The following is a 22476-nucleotide window of genomic DNA, read 5'->3' on the forward strand; positions in this document are numbered from 1 at the left end:
AATGGCCATTAGGCATTGATTCTCCTCTTCCTCGGTGTATAAGCAGATGAGCCCCCTCTCATCCTCTGAGCTGCTGCTGCTTTCGCTGGAGCTCGACATCTCGGACTCCTCGATTGTCCTCTCGAATTCTTCAGCAACAAGCGCCTTCCTGCGCTGATACGTCTTTGATGATCCTTTGAAGCCACCTTGTGTTGGCTTCTCCCTGGATTCCTCTATTCTCTTGGAATCCTTGCCTTCTTGGCCCTGATGCTTGCTTACTAGTGGGTAAGGGCATTCGGCCTTGAAATGTCCCGGTCTTCTACAGTTGTAGCATAGACCCTGATTTTCCTCCTCCGTCCTTCTGGATGGATATCTCTCATTTTTCCTTCTTGAGGAGGAAGGTGAACTTTTGTTGCTCTCCTGGTTCATCTTCATGTATTTCCTGAACTTTCTCACAAAGAGAGCAAACTGTTCGTCAGACATAACATTCATAGGATTAGAGTCTGACCTTGAAGATGTGGATGGTTGCTCAGCAACAAGTGCTACGTTTCGTCGATCCACAATGTCCTCATCTCTTGGGAACATCTCGAACTCGAAGGCTTTGAGATCCCGGAAGAGTTTGTCTGTTGTGGTTTCCTTCAGATCTCGGTGATCTCTCATCGTGATCACCTTTACTTCCCACTCCTTAGTGAGGCCACGTAAGACCTTCAGGTTCAGCTCCTTTTGTGGGATCTCCTTTTCAAGGTCACTGATCTCGGTTGTGAGCTTCATGAACCGAGACTCCATGCTGTCGATGCTCTCTCCTGGCTTCATCTTGAAGTCTTCGAACTTCTTCATGGCCACGGTGAGCTTGTTTTCCTTTTCCTGTTCGTCACCTTCACCAATTAACATCAAAGTATCCCATACCTCTTTTGCCGTTTTGCACTTCCTCACTTTTGGGAAGATGGTTTCGTCTATAGCTCTGAAGAGAATATCCTTGGCAATATTGTCCAGGTTGTTTCTCTTCCTATCATCACTGGTCCATTCTTCCCTAGGTTTTGGGATGTACTTTGGTGTTTCTTGGGTTTGAACTGCAGCAGTATTAACCATTAGGATCTTGACTGGTCCAGAAGTTATAACCTCGGCCATCTCATCATGGAGGGCTGATAAGTACGCAAGCATGCGTGTTTTCCAGTCGTCAAACCTGCTAAGATCAAAGAGAAGATGTCTCGACAACATGCTGTCCATATTGAAAAATTATCTCGTGCTTTGAAAATATTTAAGAAGATTTTTCAAAGAAGGATCTCTAGGCAATATAAACAAAGGTTTATATCGATCAGAGAACTCGCTCTGATACCAATTGTTGGTCCCAAGGGGATGGGGTACAAGTCTAGAGGGGGGGTTATTAAGTGCTAAGCACTTAACACCCTCTTTGTGAATTGTTTTTCTTGTTAAACCCTCATTATTAAACCCTTAGCCCTTGACCAAAAACATCTCCTTTCACCCTTGAGAGAAGGTAACTTTTATTCTTTGATATGCTTGTAGAAGAGAATTTTTGGAGCTTTTATCTTGAAAGTAATCCTATCTTTGAAAAGTTCAAGTGTGGGGGGGCCTCTTCATCTTTTGTAATGTATTTTGTTAATTTGTTTTTATAAAAAAAAACAAAAAAAAAAAAAAAAAAAACAAAAAAAAAAAAAAAAAAAAAAAAAAAAAATCTGAAAATTATAGTTGTAGTTGTTAATTTTATTTTCCGTGTATTTGACCCCCACTATTCCTTAGGATTGCTTCATTTCGTCTTACATTATACTCCTGGTTTTCATCAAACTCTTCTAGCTTCAAATGTGAATAATTGTGAACTTCTCTCCGTTTTGTGTATCTTCCATATCCCTTCTTTGTTAGCCCTTAACCTTTAGCCCCGTTACAAGCTCAATAAAGACCTACTTGATCTTTGCATGCATTTTTAGGTCTGTATTAGGAGGAGTGTGAAAGGCAAGCTTATGGAATGTTTTTCTCAATGCCAAATTCTGCATAAACCTAACTGAGTAGGTGCACACACTGGGTTGGTCACTAACTAATAATTTTGGTGCTCGAATGTTGGCTTGGGAATGGATCTTGTTGGCTTTGTGGTATGACCAGTAGTACAAGAGAGAGTATGAGAACTTATGCCTGACTTGTGATTTATTTTCTTATTTTTTGCTTGAGGACAAGCAAGATCTTAAGTGTGGGGGAGTTTGATACACTCTCATTTGTACCTATTTTACTTGTGTTTTTATGTATGTTTTATAGTTAATTGTGTGATAAAATGTTGTATCCAATGCTTATTTCTTTGTTTTTATATTTAAAATGGTATAATGCTTGGTTTAGATGTTTTTGATGTGTTTAGAAGTGCATTAGAACCATTTGGGAGCAAAAGCCAATCCAAACGAGCCAAAGAGTTGAAATTCCCGCTACCATGGCGACACCTCGGTAATTGGACCATATCTCAGCGTAGGAATATCCAAATGAGGTGATTCTTGAACCATTGGAAAGAAGACTTCAAGGGCTACAACTCGTATGAAGACATCAAGGCTTGATTCAAAAGGGAAAAGGGTCAAAATCAGGATGCAAGTCGGAACTGCGTCACAGGAATTTTTGACGCGTCGAACTCAACTTTCGACGCGTCGAAAATCCCAAAAATGAGGCAGAATAGCCTCGTTTCAGCGCTGTAAACATTCGACGCGTCGAGTGTTGCATTCGACGCGTCGAATGTCGCAGATCTGCGATTCCCAGCTTCTAAAAATTGTCATTTTTGCCCCTCTTTCTCCACTCACTATAAAAACATCATTTTCTCTTCAAACCCTACCTGTTGGCTGCTGGTCCTTGTTAGAAAAAGAGGAAAAAGAACAAAGAATAGAAGCTTCATCATCTCCAAAAGCCAAAGAAGAAATAATCACAACTTTTGGAAAGGAGATCAAAGAAAAGAGCTTGGAGGCATCATTTGGGAGAATATCTTCCTTTCTCTTTTCTATTTTGAACTTTATTGAATATTTGTTGGATCTATTTTAGCCATGTTAGGCTAAAACTCTCTTTTGGGATTTTTGGGTATAAAAGTGTTTATGAACCTATGTGCCTAGTTCTTAATTTGTTTTAATGAAATATCTATTTGGGTTTATTGCTTTTGTTGCAATTGTGATTTATGTTGTTGATACTTGTAATTAGATGCATATGATTGCTTGTACCTTTGCTAGATTTGTCTATGAATCAAAGAGCACCCGCAATTGCACTTGACTATTGCACCTCGAGAGAGGACAATTTGGTTAAGGGATTTATTGTGAATAGCTCACGAGAGTGAGTATTCCAATTGTGAATAGCCCACGAGAGTGGGTATTCCATTTATTGCTTAGTCCCGATTTTATATTGTGAGTAGCTCACGAGAGTGAGTATTCAAATTACCGTATTTTGGGTTTGAGTTACGAGAGTAACCTTTCCCTTTTAGATGGCAATTCTCCACACTTGTTTAACCCAAATAATTATTTCACTTTAGATTGGCACTAGGTGATTAAACACTTCAACTCCCAAAAATCCCGCTTTTACCTCTTTGAATACAAAAACCCGTTTGCCTTGTTTTAATTATTTTATTTTCATAATTTAGATAAATACCCATTGTTAACGTAGGAATAGCTTCTCGTGAATTAATTAGTAACTAGTGCTTAATACCCCGCTTCCCTGTGGATCGATAACCCCTGAATACTCCGGGTATTTGCTTGTACCTAAAAATGCTACGACCAGACATTTAATGTGCAGATCAAAATGGAGATTTTATCAGATCAAATTGGCAAGTTATCATATCAACGGTATGGTCATTAAATGAGAACGTATGGCCATCAAGATCAGATTGGAATGATCAATCAGATCAAGTGAACGTTCAAAATTTGAATGTTCATAACGGGCAAATAATTCCTTGAATTATAAAAAGCCCAAGAAGACTTGAAGACAAGCACGGAACACAGAGGTGACGAGATACAGGGTAGAGAACGAACAAGAAAGTGATATTGAGCGGTGAATGCAATCAAAATACAAAGTGCTGAGATTTTGAGCTATACACGAGAGGATTTCAAGTCTTAGAAAAGAAATCTTTATTTCTTTAAAACAAAAGTTGTATCTCTACTGAGAATAGAAAGGAGTGTAGCTGGGTGCGTAACACTCGGGTGAACTAAGTGCAGCTTTGTGCGTAACACTTGGTTGGAACGTAGCTTTGTGCGTAGCGTTCGGGAACGTAGCTTTGTGCGTAGCGTTCGGGAACGTAGCTTTGTGCGTAGCGTTCGAGGAGCGTAGCTTTGTGCGTAGCGGTCGGGAGCTTAGCTTTGTGCGAAGAGCTCGTGGTTGAGTGTAGCTTTGTGCGTAGCACTCGGGAGTTTCACTATTGTATCTGGGTGATTGAAGATAGTGGAAACCTTCCTTGGAGCAAGGAAGAAGTGGAGTAGGAGAATTATGTTGGTCCCAAGGGGATGGGGTACAAGTCTAGAGGGGGGGGTGAATAGACTTGTATAAGATTTTGCAAATCTTTTCGACCTCTCGTGTGTATTGAACTTAGGATGTTTAGGTTTGATACCTCACGAGGTGAAGACAAAGTTTTATGCGCAGCGGAAATGTTATCCCCTTTTAGTTAGCACGAGTTTAAGTTAGTTCGAGAAGTGCGCTTATATGCAGTGCAATCGAGAGGTTAGCGAGAGATAAAAGCAGTAAGTAAATGCAAGAGAGATTTTTAAGTGGTTCGGCCAACCCGCCTACGTCCACTCTTCTTCCAGAAACTCCCTGGAAGGATTGCACTAAAAACTTCCCTTTTTAGTACAATATCGAGCGCTTGAGCTTTGATCATGAAGCCCGCCTCAAGCCTCAGGTTTTTCGCCCCGCTTCTTGTTACTCCACCTTTCGAGCACTTGACCTTTGATCACCAAGCCCGCGTCAAGCCTCAGGATCTTCACAAGACAGCTCCCAGGTTACTCCGCCTCTCCAAGGTCTTTCTCCCCGCTTCCAGCTACTCCACCTCTCGAGCACTTGACCTTTGATCACCAAGCCCGCGTCAAGCCTCAGGTTTATTTCACTCGGACAGCTGCCAGGTTACTCCACCTCTCTTGCTTAATCCAAAGCAAGGTGTTTTTGGTTGTCACAGTTGAATGTAACAGGCTCCAATCTGACCACAAGCTATCGTTGAATCAACTTCGATGTAGAGCAGCTTCGGTCACCTTCTAGATGTATAACAGTTTAAGCTTTGTAACTCTCTTAAACACTTAGATGTGTTTTCTCGCTGTTTTTGAATATCAGGATGATATTTTAAATTTAAGTACTTGCACTTGAACGTTTTAGACGGACACTTCTTAAGAATTTCGAACCCCTTCACCCCTTTTTTTTTTCTTCTGTGTCTCTACGTCCTTATATATGAGAGTAGAGGAATAATTCCGTTGGAGGGAAAATTATTCCGTTTGAAATTTGTCTCCCATGCTGATCATGGGTCTTGCATATTTTCAGCATATTTCATGGAGTGGTGATCTTGTAACTTGAACCTCTTTGTCTTGTAGTGAATATTCCATAGTTCACTTTTCTTGAGTCCATGCTCCACTTTCGTCTTTTGATAAAAGTTACTCTTTTTATATTCCCATTATTCCTTGTTTGTAGGGAATCAGACCACTTCAGCATTGGTGCACCTTTTGACTGTTTGTGGTGGAAATCTGACGTGTCATCCATTTCCGCCCATTTTGAAATCTTCACGTTCGGCACCTCTTCATTATTCCATCTCCATGATATTCTTCTTCTCCAAACTTAGAGTATTTTATCTGCACCTGTTGACTAACATTCAGCCTCTTGGAGAAGTGCCGGTTTATCGAGACCATAAAAGATGTCTCGACCACTTGATGTTTCAATCCCATGTATCGAGAGGTCTATCTCTCGAACTCTGTTTATGTCTCGAACTGGATAACTGTATCGAGAGGTCCTACCTCTCGAACTCTGCTTATGTCTCGAGACTTAGTTGATGTCTCGCAGACCCTTATTCCTCCAGTGTTGTCCCATGCTTTCTTCTGATCTGTCTATATGATTACAACACACGAGACTTCTAAGATGTTCAAACAAATTTCCCTCAAGCTTAAATATTTTCCGAGTTGAGCTCAAGTTACCCGGTTGTATTTTCGCTCTTGGTTTACTTGTCGAACTTACAGCGTTTTGCCTATGTGTCGAGACTTGGGGATTTCTACTTAACAGTTGGTATCATCAAAACCTATTACATGATGTTCCTAACAATTTCCCCCTTTTTGATGATGCCAACACTTATACTTACTCTATATGGCTGATTTGATAGAAATAATCAACATGGATTTTATTTTTCAGCGCATATGGTAAGTTTGACAAATACTCTACTAAAACATGAATAATAGAACTCACGCAACACCCCCAGCAAAAGATATATATATATGATTATAAGAGGGAATGTTTACAAAGCAGAGTTTAGTAGAAAAGTTTAAAAGAAATAAGACCAAGAACAACATAAACATCAATACATTGAAATAAGATGGAGTTTGGACCACGGGAGCTTACTTCTTGTTGGCTTTCCTCTTCTTGTTAATGGCTTCTCATGTCTTGATGGGGTCTTTCGGATTTACCAGGCTTAAGTATTCATCTGTGACATCTAGATGCCGGTAGTTCCTGTAGGCTTCCCCCACGAACTCACCATCAATTACTCCATCTTTCCACCAGGCAATGCATTCTTCTGGGGACATATTGCTGTGTGTAGATATCCAAGTGGTTTTTAGCAGCTTGAATATCTCCAGGGTCAGAATTTGTTCAGTGTCTTCTCTGTTCCCAAACTTAAAGCTTGTCATGAGAAGATCTATCTTCCTTTCTTCTTCTGACTGTTGTTCTTGTCTTTTTCTTCTTCTTTCTCTGTCCTCTTCTCTTCTTCTCTCCATTTCCAGTGTGCGCTGGACCCTTAGGTTTTCTGCCTGTTTAGCATCCTCCACTGCTTTGCTCATGATTCTTGGTATTTTTGGAGGTGGTCCAGCTGGTTCACTTGCTGCCCTTTTCTTGCTTGTTGTATCCCCCTTCTTTTTCCCTTTATTATTTTCCCCCTTGTTGGCATCATCAGCACGGGAAAGAAGGATGGACATACCTTCGAAGATAGCTTGAAGCTGGGCAGGCACTTGGTTCGACAGGTCATCGAGTATGGCCTTCATCACATCCTGTCGAAGTTCACTGGAATACTGGAAGGCTCTCAGCTCTGCTCGTAACTCAGCTAGTTCAGCTTTCGCACTTGCAGCCTCTGCTCGAGCGAGAGCAGCCTCATCGGCAGCTTTCTGTGCTGCAGTCTCAGCCCATACTGCCTGTTCAAGTAGTTCTTCATGATTGGCCTGAGACTCGGTTGTGCCAGCCACGGGTAGTGCAGCATTTCGAACAATGGCCAGTACGCGCTCAAAGCGAGCCATCTTCTGAGTTTGATCAGCCATAAATTGACGTACTTCGCCAAAGAACTCTTGCGCGGCCTGTTGATCATGATCAGAAGTAGAAGGAGAAGAGGATCGATAGGTACCTTTCGTTGGAGGGGACTTGGGTGCTTCCAGATTTCCACCCATGACTTGCAGTTGCGAGTCCACCTCTCGAGTGAGTGTCTGAGGGGCCACAGGGACACCGGGTTCAGAGCTCGAAGGTAGCTCCATGTCAGGCGCTTCCCGGTTACCACCTGAGGGATGGATCACTTCTTGCTCCTTACCTCTCGAACCTGGAGCCTCAGCTTCAGCAACTGTGGAGATAGGATCAGCCGGAGAGGGTTCTTCGGTATTGGATGCTTCCCGGTTTCCATCCAATAGAAGTTCCCCTTCAGCGTCACTTCTCGTACCAGTGCTGGGAACTTGGTCATCTGCTGGTGGAATTGGAGATGATGTTTCGATAGGTGCTTCCCTGTTTCCACCTTCGATAGTTGCATCGTCCTCCTCAGCACTTCTCGAACCAGCAGAACTTGGAACATTCTGCTCATTTTGCTCATTGTGCTGCTCTTCGGTCTGCTCCGATGAGTCTGGGATGATGATTATTTCAGGAGCAGTAGGAAAACCTGGCAGTGTGAGCAACGGAACTTCACCCTCTCGAATTGTCTGTGCTTCATCTGTAGTGTTCGAGGGTGTGGACGCAGGAGGTGGCAAAAGTAGAACGGTGTTGGGTGCCACTTGAAGTGCTTCAGAGGTCTCGGATTCACCTCTCGAAGCTTCTACCTGTTCGTCCAGAGCAGAGTTGCTGACTTGGGACAGTGGGATTGCGGCTGTTGCGATATCATCGTGAGCAACCCCAGAGGTCTCTCCTGGACCTCTCGTGAATTCAATGTTTTGTCCCAAGGAGATGGCAGTGGCCAGCCTTATTTCTTCTTGAAATCGAGCTTCTGTTTCAGGGTCTTCTTCAGGCTCAGCTTCAATTTCTGGTGCATCAACTGCTATGCCCTTCCCTTTATCAGTTCTTCCACTGTTTAGCTTCATTACTTGTGTTTCGTGGGCAAGATCCATTAGTTGTTGAGCTGGGATCTCGGAGATGCCCAACCACTGGAGTGCAAACTGCTCTTCTGCCTCCATTTCAGCTGCTTGACTCATCAATTGAGTGAAAGAACTGGTTCTCCAGTTGATCCACCTGATCACCCTGGAGAAGTCATCAAGAGTGGGTGCTTCCACTGCCAACTGAGTGGAAACTTCTTCATATAAGTCATCCCGCCCATCAGAGATGATTTCAGTGGCAAAAATTGCTTCGTCTATCTGAGCTGTGATCTCTCGACTATGCTCCAAGAGATCATCTCCCACCCTGACTGTGTAGTCTATCTCTCGAACCATCTCACGTGGTTCTTCTGCACCCCCTTGTACTGGATCACTGATCCCAGTACCTTCAACCTCTCGAGCCATCTCTCGAGATAAACCAACAGAGTCACTAGTACCCTCAGCAGTAATATCATCATTAACACACAAATCTCTTGACAGGAACCTGGTAGGGGGCACTCTCTCAACCTCAGTGGCCAGTGTAGCCTGAGGTTCCCCCTGGGCTTGTGCCCTGTCCTCGAAGGGTACTTGTATAGCTGACGGTGTCACCTCTCGAACCCGGGTGACAGCAACAGTTTTGGCTTTCCTAGCCCTCTTTGGCAGATGAACCCTTTGTATCAGTACATCGAGAGGTTCATCATCAGAATTCTTTTCCTCGGTTTGGGCTTTCCTTTTGCCCCTTCCTTTTGGCTGTGAGGGAGAAGGTGCAGCCTTAACACCTTTAGTTTTGGGGATTAGAGATTTCGTCCTACCCATATAGGTATTTCGATGAATCTCTTTTCCTTCCCTCAGTTCAAAGCCCTTCAGGCTTAGGAGAAATTGAACAACAAAGCCGAAACCAACCTTTTTACTGATCGACAGGTTGGCGTTGGAGACTGAGCGCATCACTTGCTGTTGGAGGAAGTTGAAGATAATATGTGCCCAGTCCAGCTTGTTGTTGTTCCAAATGGCATGGAGGATTTTGAGGAGGTCTAGACTAACCTCGTCAGTTCCGGACACCTTGCCGAGCACAAACTTCATGATTAGGTCGGCAGCGAGAGCAAACCTCTCCTTTAGGTGGTACTTGCGGAGGGCAGAGGATGCTCTGGGTGGTGCAGTCGCTAGTCGGATTTTCTCCCAGAAGGCTTGCTTGTCCAAGTCGTAATCCGATAGATGTTTGACTGCTTCCTCCGATGACGCGAAATCAAATGCCGCTCTGAGGTCACCTACAGATGTTGTGATGGGAAAATCATTAAAGCGGCTTTCGATTTTACCCTTCGTGACCTTGGCATTTGCGAACCATTCTGTGAAGTCAAGGGCGTGAATGGTTCGGTAGTCGTGCGTCATGTATTTCATCAGTCCTGCTTTTTCAAACTTCTTCAGGACCTTTTTCGCCATTTTTGGATTAGGGGAGTTGGTGATGAAGCCGTTTCTGTCAAGGATACTCCCCGCCTTGACTTGTTTGATCTGAGAGCGAATGTGTAGCAACTCCCTCTGATATACGTCGGAAGATGAGGTTGATGTAGAGGATTCGGATGCCATTGATGAAGGTTAGATGTTTTGGAGGGAATGTGTACTGCGTTTAGTATTTGGGGATTTTGGGTAAACGGTTTTAGCTCGAATCCGGGTAAAGAAGAAGGATTTGGCTTTTATATCGTGTGGATTCGGGTTGGATATATGGGTAGGGTTGAGAGCTTGACCCAAGGAAGGATACCGGTTTTCTTTAAAGAAGTAAAAGGTCAGAAATACCCCTAGTAACGGTCAGCGTATATGAAAAATAAGGGTATTTTTGGTAATTTAACAGAGCGGTTTTAGGTTCAGGATAGTGGGGTATTAAAGAATAGTAACTATATGAGCATGCTCCCACTTATCAAGATAATTCCCTTAAGTGCGGAAAACCGTCAGTAACCGATGACCACGTGGCTAGCATTAATATCCAAAGTTAGCCGTTTCCTTCATATATTCGTTGAACTTATCGGATTCACCTCTCGAAGGTGAATTGTCTTCCACATGAGTTTAAGGATCTTCCCCCTGAGTGATTGATCCCTAAACCTCCTTATTCCTCCGTCTTGATCTGGTTAAGGATCTTCCCCCTGAGTGATTGATCCCTAACCCTCCTTATTCCTCCGTTCAGAGATATCAGTTTTTTATCTTTCGAAGTGACCTCTCGAACTACCCTTCTTCGAGACATAACGTATATAGACAAACTGATCGGGTGACCTCTCGAACTACCTTTCGAACACAGATTGCGAGAGAAACAAGTTTGATTCATTTAAAAGATATCACTTGGAACATATCCTTAAGTTCATTTAGTGATTTCCAGATACATTACATATGAATCAATATCCTATTAGATTCCTTAGAAACTTTTGTTTGGCCTTGGTCAGCCTAATAGGAATCTATCGTTAAAGCAGGAACTAGCCATCTAAAGTCCTATTTGTCTAATAACAGAACTAGGGGTGGCTATTTCCTTTTCTTGTTCTTCTCTCCGGAGCTGCTTACTGTAGTTGGGAGTGACCATCTTCATCGCTAATCCTCTTAAAGTCTTTGGATTAGGTATGATCACCCCTTTGACTGCTGCTGACCTTAGAAAGTCCCATCTGGTCTTCCTCTCCATTTCCCTTGGTTCTCCATTTGGTTGAGGAAGGCCCTTTTCCAGAATGTGCAGCAGTAGGAGTCCGTCTTGTGCAGGACTCTCCTCCCGATTCCAGTATCCCATCATTGTGGATCTCCTCGTATTTGGGGATCCATTCACCTTGGATAGGAATAGGATTCTTGCTTGGATTATCAGGAAGCTCCGCAATCTGTTCACCCTTCGTTGATTCTGGATAGTTTTCTCCTTGAAAATCTTTGGACTTGACTGCCGGTTTCTTTCCTCTATAAAAGAATGGAACATCATCTTTTCCTTTCTTTTTCTCCATGGGAAGTTGATGATATGAACTTCTGAAAGAAACCCTCTTATTTATAGTCCAATAAGGTTATCACTTTTGAGTCACGGGATGCAATATGAATGACCATTTAATGCTTGTGTAACTCCAAAGCTGCCATAAAGTTGATGAAACCGCCCCTCACATGCGAAACAGTTCATGGCACTAAATACAAGAAGATAAGATTTGACCATTCATCCCAATTCTATCATTCCCAATTCTAACCTTAGTTGAGAGAATCTATTTTCACATAACGCTTTTGTGAAAATATCTGCTAGTTGCTCCTCCGTTGTAACATATTCCAAAATAATGTCCTTCCTCTCAACATGGTCTCGGATGAAGTGATACTTAATATCAATATGCTTTGTTCTAGAATGTAACACTGGATTGTGGGTGATGGCAATAGCACTTGTATTGTCACACATGATCTTAACCTCCTTACACTCAACCCCATAATCCAGTAATTGTTGCTTCATCCATAAAACCTGAGCACAGCAACTTCCAGCTGCTACATACTCTGCCTCAGCGGTGCTTGTAGCTATCGAATGCTGTTTCTTGCTAAACCATGAGACAAGTCTTCCACCTAGAAACTGACATGTCCCTGATGTGCTTTTTCGATCTATCTTACAGCCGGCAAAGTCTGCATCTGAATAACCCATAAGTTCGAAAGATCCACCTCTCGAATACCAAAGTCCAACACTTTGCGTACCTTTGAGATATCTAAGGATCTTTTTAGATGCATTTAAGTGACTTTCCTTAGGACTTGCCTGAAACCTAGCACATACACCTACTGCAAAGGATATATCTGGTCTACTAGCAGTTAAATAGAGAAGAGATCCGATGATACCTCGATAAGTAGTCTGATCGACCTCTCGACCTTCACTGTCGACATCGATACGTAGAGAGGTTCCCATGGGTACTTTGACTGAGGATTTCCCTTCTATATTGTATTTTCTGAGCAGATCCTTGGTGTATTTCTCCTGATTGATGAAGATACCTTCCTTAAGCTGTCTCACTTGTAATCCAAGGAAGTAGTTTAGTTCTCCCATCATGCTCATCTCGAACTTCCCTTTCATCAATCTGGAGAACTTCTCGCACAAGTCTGGATTGGTGCTTCCAAAGATGATATCGTCCACATAGATTTGCACCAATAAGATGTGATCCCCGTCCTTAATTCTAAACAATGTTTTGTCCACTAGGCCTTTGGTGAACCCACACTGAAGTAGAAAAGAGGATAAGGTATCATACCAAGCTCTCGGAGCTTGTTTTAAGCCGTAAAGTGCCTTCTTTAATTTGTATACTTTGTCAGCTCCCACGTCCTTCAAGAAACCCGGAGGTTGTTCAACGTACACCTCTTCTTCGAGAAGTCCGTTCAGAAAAGCGCTCTTGACATCCATTTGATATACCTTAAAGTCTTTGAAGGCGGCATATGCGAGAAAGATGCGTATGGCTTCGAGACGTGCCACTGGAGCGAAGGTTTCATCAAAATCTATTCCTTCCTCCTGACAATAGCCTTTGGCAACAAGTCTGGCCTTGTTCCTAACAATAACTCCATCCTCATTCATCTTGTTTCTGAAAACCCACTTTGTACCAATGACATTCTGATGATGAGGTCTCGGAACTAGTTCCCAAACATCGTTCCGTTCAAACTGATGAAGTTCCTCTTGCATGGCTTGCACCCAATCTGGATCACATAGAGCCTCTTCGATCACCTTAGGCTCTATTTGAGATAGAAAGCAAGCAAACATGCTTTCTCTGTATGCTGATCTGGTTCGAACTCTGTCACGTACATCTCCAATCACTTGATCAGCAGGGTGACTTCTCAGCCATCTTAGGTCGGGTTGTGGCTCCTCAGTTGATACTTCCGTTGAAGGTTGAGATGTGGGTTGAACATCTATGATCTGGATTTGATCAACTGAGTCAGGAGCTTTCTTCTTGGTAGACTCTTCATCATCTGATTCTGACTGGAGTTCCGCTACGTCTCGAACTATCGACTGCTTGTCTTCGAGAGGTAAGTTTGATCTCTCGATAGACTCTGGCTGATCTTCCTCAGCTGCTTCCGTTGTCTTTGATGGTTGATCTGTCGATGCCCTTTCATCAAAGGTAACATGTATGGACTCTTCAACCACCAAACTCCGCTTGTTGAAGACTCTGAATGCTTTGCTTGTCGATGAGTATCCCAGAAATACTCCATCATCTGCCTTTTCTTCAAAAGTTCTTCGTTGAGCCTTCCCATTGTTGTGGATATAGCATTTGCACCCGAATGTGTGGAAGTGGCTTACATTCGGTTTTCTTTCATTCCACAACTCATATGGAGTCTTTCCAACTCCTTTCACGATCAAGGACCGATTTTGGGTATAGCACGCTGTGTTGATTGCTTCTGCCCAAAATCCTTGTGATATGTTGGCTTGTGAGAGCATGGTCCTTGCGGCTTCTTTGAGAGTTCTGTTCCTTCTTTCAGCAACCCCGTTTTGTTGAGGCGTTCGAGCAGCTGACAGTTGATGATGAATCCCGTTCTCGTTGCAGTAGCTCTCGATTACTTGATTAACGAACTCTCCACCTTGATCTGACCGGATCTTTAGTATCGAGACATCCTTTTCAACTTGAACTTGCTTCAAGAGATTTGGCAGGGCAATTTTTGTCTCACTTTTCTTGGTTAAGAACACGGTCCATGTGAATCTTGTGTAGTCATCTACTACCACAAGAGTGTACTTCTTTCCCTTTATGCTGGGTGGATCCACTGGGCCAAATAAGTCCATGTGAAGAAGACTTAATGGTCTAGTGGATGATGTCTCGGCTTTGCTCTTGAAGGAGGATTTGATCTGTTTGCAACGTTGACATGCCTCACAAATTTTATCCTTTCGAAACGTCACTTTGGGCAGTCCTTCCACTAGGTTCCTCTTAGTAAGCTTGTTGATAGTCTTGAAGTTCAGATGACTAAGCTTACTATGCCAATCCCAGCATAAATCTTCCTTGCTTCTTGCTAGCATACATAGGGATGGTTTTGCAGACCTCCAATCCACTATGTACATGTTTCCTTTCCTTGCTGCTTCCAAGACGACTTCGAGAGATTCCTCGCTCATAATCTGACATTTGCTTTTGGTGAAGACAACCTTGTAGCCTTTGTCACAGAATTGGCTTGTACTAAGGAGATTGAACTTGAGCCCTTCAACGTAGGATACTCCCTTAATAACCAGCTCATTCTTTTGAATTTCACCAACAGCTTTTGTGCGTCCCTTCTTCTCGTTGTCGCCAAATGTCACCAAGGGACCTTCGATAGGTTGGATGTTCTCTAGCAGTGTTAGATTTCCCGTCATATGTCTCGAACATCCACTGTCAATGAACCACATGTCCCTGGTGTCCTGCAAGGCAATTAAGCAAGTTTAGGTACCCAAACTTTGGGTCCTGGAGGGTTAGTGAGTTTAGGCATCCATTTATACCTTATGCCCATTATTCCAGGCCTAGGTGCAATGTAGCCATTGTACGTTTGATAATCATAAGGAATGCTAGCAAAAGCTTTGGGCCTCTTTGGTGCATAAATCAACTTAGGTATAGACTTTTCGATCGGCTTATGCACCATGCCTTTCATACGCTGTTTGGTCATGTGAAATTGCTGAAAGTGAGGTTTCTTCCAGAAATTGTGATTCGATGACCAATTCTCACTAGATGGATAGAGTCTGTCTTTCTCCATCCGTGAGTTCCTAACTACGTGGATCTCAGACCTTCCATATTTGCCTTGAGGCGCATTATATGGAATGTAGCTCTTTTTGTACTTGGAATGGCCTTGCGAGAGATAGCAAGGTGATCTCTCGATATTGTTTACCCGGCCATTCTTCGTAGCTTTCCTATACTTTCCATTTCTGGTGTATAGGGACGGTTTATGAATAGCTACTCTGGTCTTTTCTGTTGGTCCTTTATGACCTTTATTTGGTTTGGGTTGAGATCCTCCATTTCTTGAAGTTCCCAAACCATTGGTCTGTTTATTTCTTGAGAGATGGTCTCGATGGAACCCTAGACCGGTTCTATCACTTGTAGGTCTGTGATCATTCACCATTTTCTCCATAGCTTTGGAGGAATCAGTGTATGATGCTATAACCTTTCTAAGATCATTTTCGGTGATCTCTCGAGTTTTGCACTCTTCAGTCAGTTGGATTACTTTAGCTTCTAATTCACTTACTTTGAGAGTTAGCTCTGAATTCTCTTTCGAGACGTTCTTAAGCATATCTCTTTCAGCAGTTAGCTTGCTGTTTTCTTCCCTGATTTTGGCATGAGTGCTATTAGCGACTGCGAGATCCCTTTTAAATGTTTCAAGCATCTCAAAGGGATCTTCATCGCTTCTGAAAGAAGAACAACGAGAGGTAGAAATAGAGCAGCGAGATGTGGAAGTAGAGGTTACCTCATTGTCAATGGCCATTAGGCATTGATTCTCTTCTTCCTCGGTGTATAAGCAGATGAGCCCCCTCTCATCCTCTGAGCTGCTGCTGCTTTCACTGGAGCTCGACGTCTCGGACTCCTCGATTGTTCTCTCGAGTTCCTCAGCAACAAGCGCCTTTCTGCGCAGATGTTTCTTTGTATCTCCCTTGAAGCCACTTTGTGCTGGCTTCTCTTTAGGTTCCTCCTTTCTCCTGGAGTTCCTACCTTCTAGGCCTTGATATTTGCTTACCTTAGGGTAAGGACAGTCAGCCTTGAAGTGCCCCGGTCTCCTGCAGTTGTAGCATAGACCTTGATCTTCTTCCTCCATTCCTCTGGATGTGTATTTCTCATTTTTCCTTCTTGAGGAGGAAGGTGAACTTGTATTGCTTTCCGGTGTCTTCTTCATGAACTTCCTGAATTTTCTTATGAAGAAAGCAAACTGTTCGTCAGATAAAAATTCAGTGGGATTAGAATCTGACCTTGAGGAGGTGGTTGGTTGGTCCGCAACCAGTGCCACATTCCGTCTGTCCACCACGTCCTCATCTCTCGGGAACATCTCAAATTCAAAGGCTTTGAGATCTCTGAATAGTTGGTCGGTTGTGGTGTTCTTCAAATCCCTGTGATCACGCATTGTGATCACCTTCATTTCCCACTCCTTGGTAAGGCCTCGTAAGACCTTCAGGTTTAGCTCCTTTTGTGGAATCTCCTTCTCGAGATCACTGATCTCTATTGATAGCTTCATGAAACGAGATTCCATGCTGTCGATGCTCTCCCCTGGCTTCATCTTGAAGTCCTCGAACTTCTTCATGGCCACGGTGAGCTTGTTCTCCTTCTCCTGTTCGTCACCTTCACCAATTAACATCAAAGTATCCCATACCTCTTTCGCCGTTTTGCATTTTCTTACTTTTGGAAAGATGGTTTCGTCTATAGCTCTGAAGAGAATATCCTTGGCAATGTTGTCCAAGTTGTTTCTCTTCCTATCATCACTTGTCCATTCTTCCCTAGGTTTGGGGACATACTTCGATGTATCTCTGGTTTGCTCAGCAGTCGTGTTTACCATCATGATCTTGACTGGTCCAAATGTTATAACTTCGGCCATCTCATCATGGAGGGCTGATAGATACGCAAGCATGCGTGTTTTCCAGTCATCGAACCTGCTAAGATCAAAGAGAAGATGTCTCGACAACATGCTGTCCATTTTTAAAATTTTATATCGTGCTTTGAAAATATTTTCAAAAGACTTTTCAAAGAAGGATCTCTAGGCAATATAAACAAAGGTTTATATCGATCAGAGAACTTGCTCTGATACCAATTGTTGGTCCCAAGGGGATGGGGTACAAGTCTAGAGGGGGGGGTGAATAGACTTGTATAAGATTTTGCAAATCTTTTCGACCTCTCGTGTGTATTGAACTTAGGATGTTTAGGTTTGATACCTCACGAGGTGAAGACAAAGTTTTATGCGCAGCGGAAATGTTATCCCCTTTTAGTTAGCACGAGTTTAAGTTAGTTCGAGAAGTGCGTTTATATGCAGTGCAATCGAGAGGTTAGCGAGAGATAAAAGCAGTAAGTAAATGCAAGAGAGATTTTTTTAAGTGGTTCGGCCAACCCGCCTACGTCCACTCTTCTTCCAGAAACTCCCTGGAAGGATTGCACTAAAAACTTCCCTTTTTAGTACAATATCGAGCGCTTGAGCTTTGATCACGAAGCCCGCCTCAAGCCTCAGGTTTTTCGCCCCGCTTCTTGTTACTCCACCTTTCGAGCACTTGAGCTTTGATCACCAAGCCCGCGTCAAGCCTCAGGATCTTCACAAGACAGCTCCCGGGTTACTCCGCCTCTCCAAGGTCTTTCTCCCCGCTTCCAGCTACTCCGCCTCTCGAGCACTTGACCTTTGATCACCAACCCCGCGTCAAGCCTCAGGTTTCTTTCACTCGGACAGCTGCCAGGTTACTCCACCTCTCTTGCTTAATCCAAAGCAAGGTGTTTTTGGTTGTCACAGTTGAATGTAACAGGCTCCAATCTGACTACAAGCTATCGTTGAATCAACTTCGATGTAGAGCAGCTTCGGTCACCTTCTAGATGTATAACAGTTTAAGCTTTGTAACTCTCTTAAACACTTAAATGTGTTTTCTCGCTGTTTTGAATATCAGGATGATATTCCAAATTTAAGTACTTGCACTTGAACGTTTTAGACGGACACTTCTTAAGAATTTCGAACCCCTTCACCCCTTTTTTTTTTGTTCTGTGTCTCTACGTCCTTATATATGAGAGTAGAGGAATAATTCCGTTGGAGGGAAAATTATTCCGTTTGAAATTTGTCTCCCATGCTGATCATGGGTCTTGCATATTTTCAGCATATTTCATGGAGTGGTGATCTTGTAACTTGAACCTCTTTGTCTTGTAGTGAATATTCCATAGTTCACTTTTCTTGAGTCCATGCTCCACTTTCGTCTTTTGGTAAAAGTTACTCTTTTTATATTCCCATTATTCCTTGTTTGTAGGGAATCAGACCACTTCAGCATTGGTGCACCTTTTGACCGTTTGTGGTGGAAATCTGACGTGTCATCCATTTCCGCCCATTTTGAAATCTTCACGTTCGGCACCTCTTCATTATTCCATCTCCATGATATTCTTCTTCTCCAAACTTTAAGTATGACCGTCATTCAGCTTTGTTGGAGAATTGTTAGTGTATCGAGACCAAGGTTGTTATCTTGATTGCTTGATGTCTCGAATTCAAATATCGAGAGGTCTATCTCTCGAACTCTGTTTATGTCTCGAACTGGATAACTGTATCGAGAGGTCCTACCTCTCGAACTCTGCTTATGTCTCGAGACTTAGTTGATGTCTCGCAGACCCTTATTCCTCCAGTGTTGTCCCATGCTTTCTTCTGATCTGTCTATATGATTACAACACACGAGACTTCTAAGATGTTCAAACAAATTTCCCTCAAGCTTAAATATTTTCCGAGTTGAGCTCAAGTTACCCGGTTGTATTTTCGCTCTTGGTTTACTTGTCGAACTTACAGCGTTTTGCCTATGTGTCGAGACTTGGGGATTTCTACTTAACAGTTGGTATCATCAAAACCTATTACATGATGTTCCTAACAAATTACACCATCTCCGAACCACTATAAATCTCTGCCTCTCATTTACCTTACTGCACTTTACATATTTGCATGTTTTAACATACTAACCATTTACGTACTGTGTTGATCATATCATCTGGGTTTGTGTGTTCCCACGTTCGCATGTGGCTCAAACTTTGCATACATGTTCTTTGAGCTATTCTAAGTATTTCCAACGTATTGCATGTCAAGTATCTCTTCAGTTTTACGCAGTTTTATTTTATAGCACTTTACCGTACGATATTCCGCTGCATATTTCAAGTTGAATTTATTCACTTGAAATCTCTATTGTTGAAGTGTTATAAAGTTTTTAATTGTTTGAGAAGTCTATTCACCACCCCCCCCTCTAGACTTCTCCCACCCTATCGGGACCAACAGATAGTAATGATTAATTTTTTTTTTGGGAGAGTAATGATTAATTAATAATAGTTGTGTGCATGAATTATTCTCAAAATTAGGGCGGTTAACGAACCGAACATAAACGAACAGATGTCGTTCGTGTTCGTTGGTTAAGGATTTTTGGAGTGTTCGTGTTCATGTTCGTTTGTTAAGATTTTTTAAAAATCCTATTCGTGTTCGTTTGTTAAGCATTCATTAGTGTTTGTTAACGTTCGCGAACATGTTCACGAACATGTTCGTTAATCTTAATGAACGCGTTCACGAACATTTTCGTGTACGTTCATGAAAAGGTTCGTGAACACTTAATTACCAAACACCTACACATGTTCATGAACACAATTCGTTCGTAAACAAGACATAATCTATGTTCACGAACAATAACCAAACAAACAACACAACTATATATGTTTGTGAACATGTTCGCGAACATTATTAAACGAACACTTAACGAGTTTGTTCGCGAGCATTACTAAACGAGCATAAATGAGCTTGTTCGCGAACATTACTAAACGAACACAAACGAGCTTGTTCACGACCTCATAGCAAATAAACTTACCACTATATAGACTCTATTTGTTTATTTATCGAGCTCTAAATTTTGTTTACTAATGTTCGTTTACCTTAATAGACAAACTTAAACAAACTCTTACCGAACACGAGTAGTTTGTTGAAAGCTCTGTTCGCTAACACCTACTTAAAATAATGACAATGATTTATCCTCAAAATATTTTTAAATAGATAAAATTATAGTAATAGATGAATTATGCTCAAAATAATGGCAACATAATTTGTATAAAATGAAAATAAATTCTATTTAAATAAAATAAAAAATTCCAATTCATAATAGATATGGCAAATTTATTATAATTAGATTAGATAGAATTGACACCAAGTTGCTTCTTCATATGAGAGGTTGTGGGTTCGAGCCTCAGTGGAGACAATATTGACTCTAAGTGCTTCAATAGATTGAGAAAGTAGTTATGAACAAATACTGCATTGTAATAGAGTCAATAGTATTTAAAAATATATATATTTGACATATTTTATTTTATTTAATATTTTAATATTATAAATAATTTATTTTAAATTATTTTCAAAATTTCAATTCAACAAAATTAAAATTGAAATAATTTCATTTGATTTGAATTAGAATTCAAAATATCAATTTTCAGATCTTTTAAATTAGAATATTGGTAAATATAGAATTTAAGCAAAATTAAGAAAAACATTTGTCAATGACCTTGTGGTTTAGTGGCACTAAATTCATACTCCATATGAGAGGTTGTGAGTTTGAGCTTCAGTAGATGTAAGTTCAGAACTGCATTGTAATAGAGTCAGGGGTATTCAAAAGAAATAGAAAAGGATGATTTGTGAATTGATATAATTTTATAACCTTGTAGAATTGTTTTAATGAATTTATGCACATATTAATCTGTCTATGATATAATTTGTCGCAATCAAGTTGACATCATTTAAGCGGACTTCGGATGCAAGTGGTTTGCACTCTGATCTCGTCATTCATGTTTTACGCTTCAAAGAGAAACACCATTGCCATGGATAATTCAACTCAGTCGGTGGAGTAAATGAGTAAGATGTTTTATGGACTGCTCTTTGGTTTTTTTTTTTTTTTTTGTTTTTTTTTTGTTCATTGCTCACGGTTTGAGCTTGTACCTTAATAGAATTTCTTCTTTTATTGTCAAAAATAAATTAAAAAAAGGCATAGTCGTTGGGGGTGGGGGCGGGGACAGGGGAGGGTTCACGGCATATCTTCTGTTGATGATCTGTTGGAGAGTGTGGGCAGCCAGGAATGATAAAGTTTGGAACGGGAAGTCGGCGAACCCCGGGAGCATCGTTGAAAGCGCTAAACGCTACCTGGCCGATTGGAAGAGTATTGTGGGGGGAGTTGATGACAAACCAAATTCCAGAAACAAGCCAGATCAAAGATGGGAAAAACCTCTCCCAGGCTACCTCAAGTTGAACACAGATGCATCGGTGGATCCTCAGAGTAACAAAACAGGATATGGATGGGTGCTTAGAAACGATGCAGGACAGTTCGTAGCAGCAGCTTCTATTCCCGGAAGAGGCACATTCACCCCAAGAGAAGCTGAAGCTATTGCCATTAGGGAAGCACTCACATGGATTAAGAGGAAAGGATTATGCAGCATCTAAGTGGAATCAGACGCGCTTCAGATCGTCCATAGTTTAAAGCATAGCATAGTTTGATCTTGTGATTCTAGATATTAAAGATATGCTATGTTCACTCACACACGTAAGGATCTCTCATGTTAACCGTACTGCGAATAGAGTTGCTCATATCCTAACTAGGGAAGCCTGTTCTATGTCTCAGGAGTGGCTTACTACCCCTCGGTCTTTTATTGTCAACGAATTGTATTTTAATTTGAATTAATGAAGTTTATCTTTTTCTCAAAAAAAAAAAAAAAAAAAAACTTGTTAATAAGCAATTAGCTATACTCTATAACTATAAGTAATAAACTTAAGTGCAAATCAAAAATCAAAAAGTAAAAATAAAAATAAAAAACATAAAAGCAACCTCATTTGTTTGATTTAAATTTTTTTATTTATTTTTTGCAGCTTTCTTTAGACCAAATAGGAAAGAGAAACTTGAAGGAATAGAAAAAAAAAAAGAAATAAAATTTAAAAGACAAATTTGAGTGTAAAAAAAAAAGGGAAAAGGGTCAAATAAGCCCTCCAACTTTACCTAAGGAGTCAATTAGGCCCCTGAACATTTTAAAGTAGCAATTAAACCCATCAACATTATATTTTGATACAAAAAAGTTCATAAGCCTATTAATGACCTGTGATCACAGGTCATTAAGATTCCGGTCAAATTTTCGGCACACTCAGGCTATATTCCGGCACAAAACCCAGTGGTTGCCTTCTCCAGTGAGTCACCGGCGACCGTCGAACGGTCGCCCTTGACTTTTGTGCCGGAATATGGGTGCTGAAAATTTGACCGGAATCCTAGTGACCTGTGATCACAGGTCATTAACAGGTTTATGGACTTTTTTGCATCAAAATACAATGTTGATGGGTTTAATTGCTACTTTAAAATGTTCAGGGACCTAATTGACTCCTTAGGTAAAGTTGGAGGGCTTATTTGACCCTTTTTCCAAAAAAA

At 41.6% G+C, this 22476-nt stretch overlaps 1 pseudogene; it reads left to right on the plus strand.

Moving 5' to 3' along the window:
- The window catches only part of LOC116033184, a 104139-nt pseudogene that overhangs the window by 22521 nt on the left and 59142 nt on the right, over positions 1–22476 (plus strand).

This window comes from Ipomoea triloba, chromosome 10 (genome assembly GCF_003576645.1).
Source record: "Ipomoea triloba cultivar NCNSP0323 chromosome 10, ASM357664v1".
Taxonomy (NCBI): domain Eukaryota; kingdom Viridiplantae; phylum Streptophyta; class Magnoliopsida; order Solanales; family Convolvulaceae; genus Ipomoea; species Ipomoea triloba.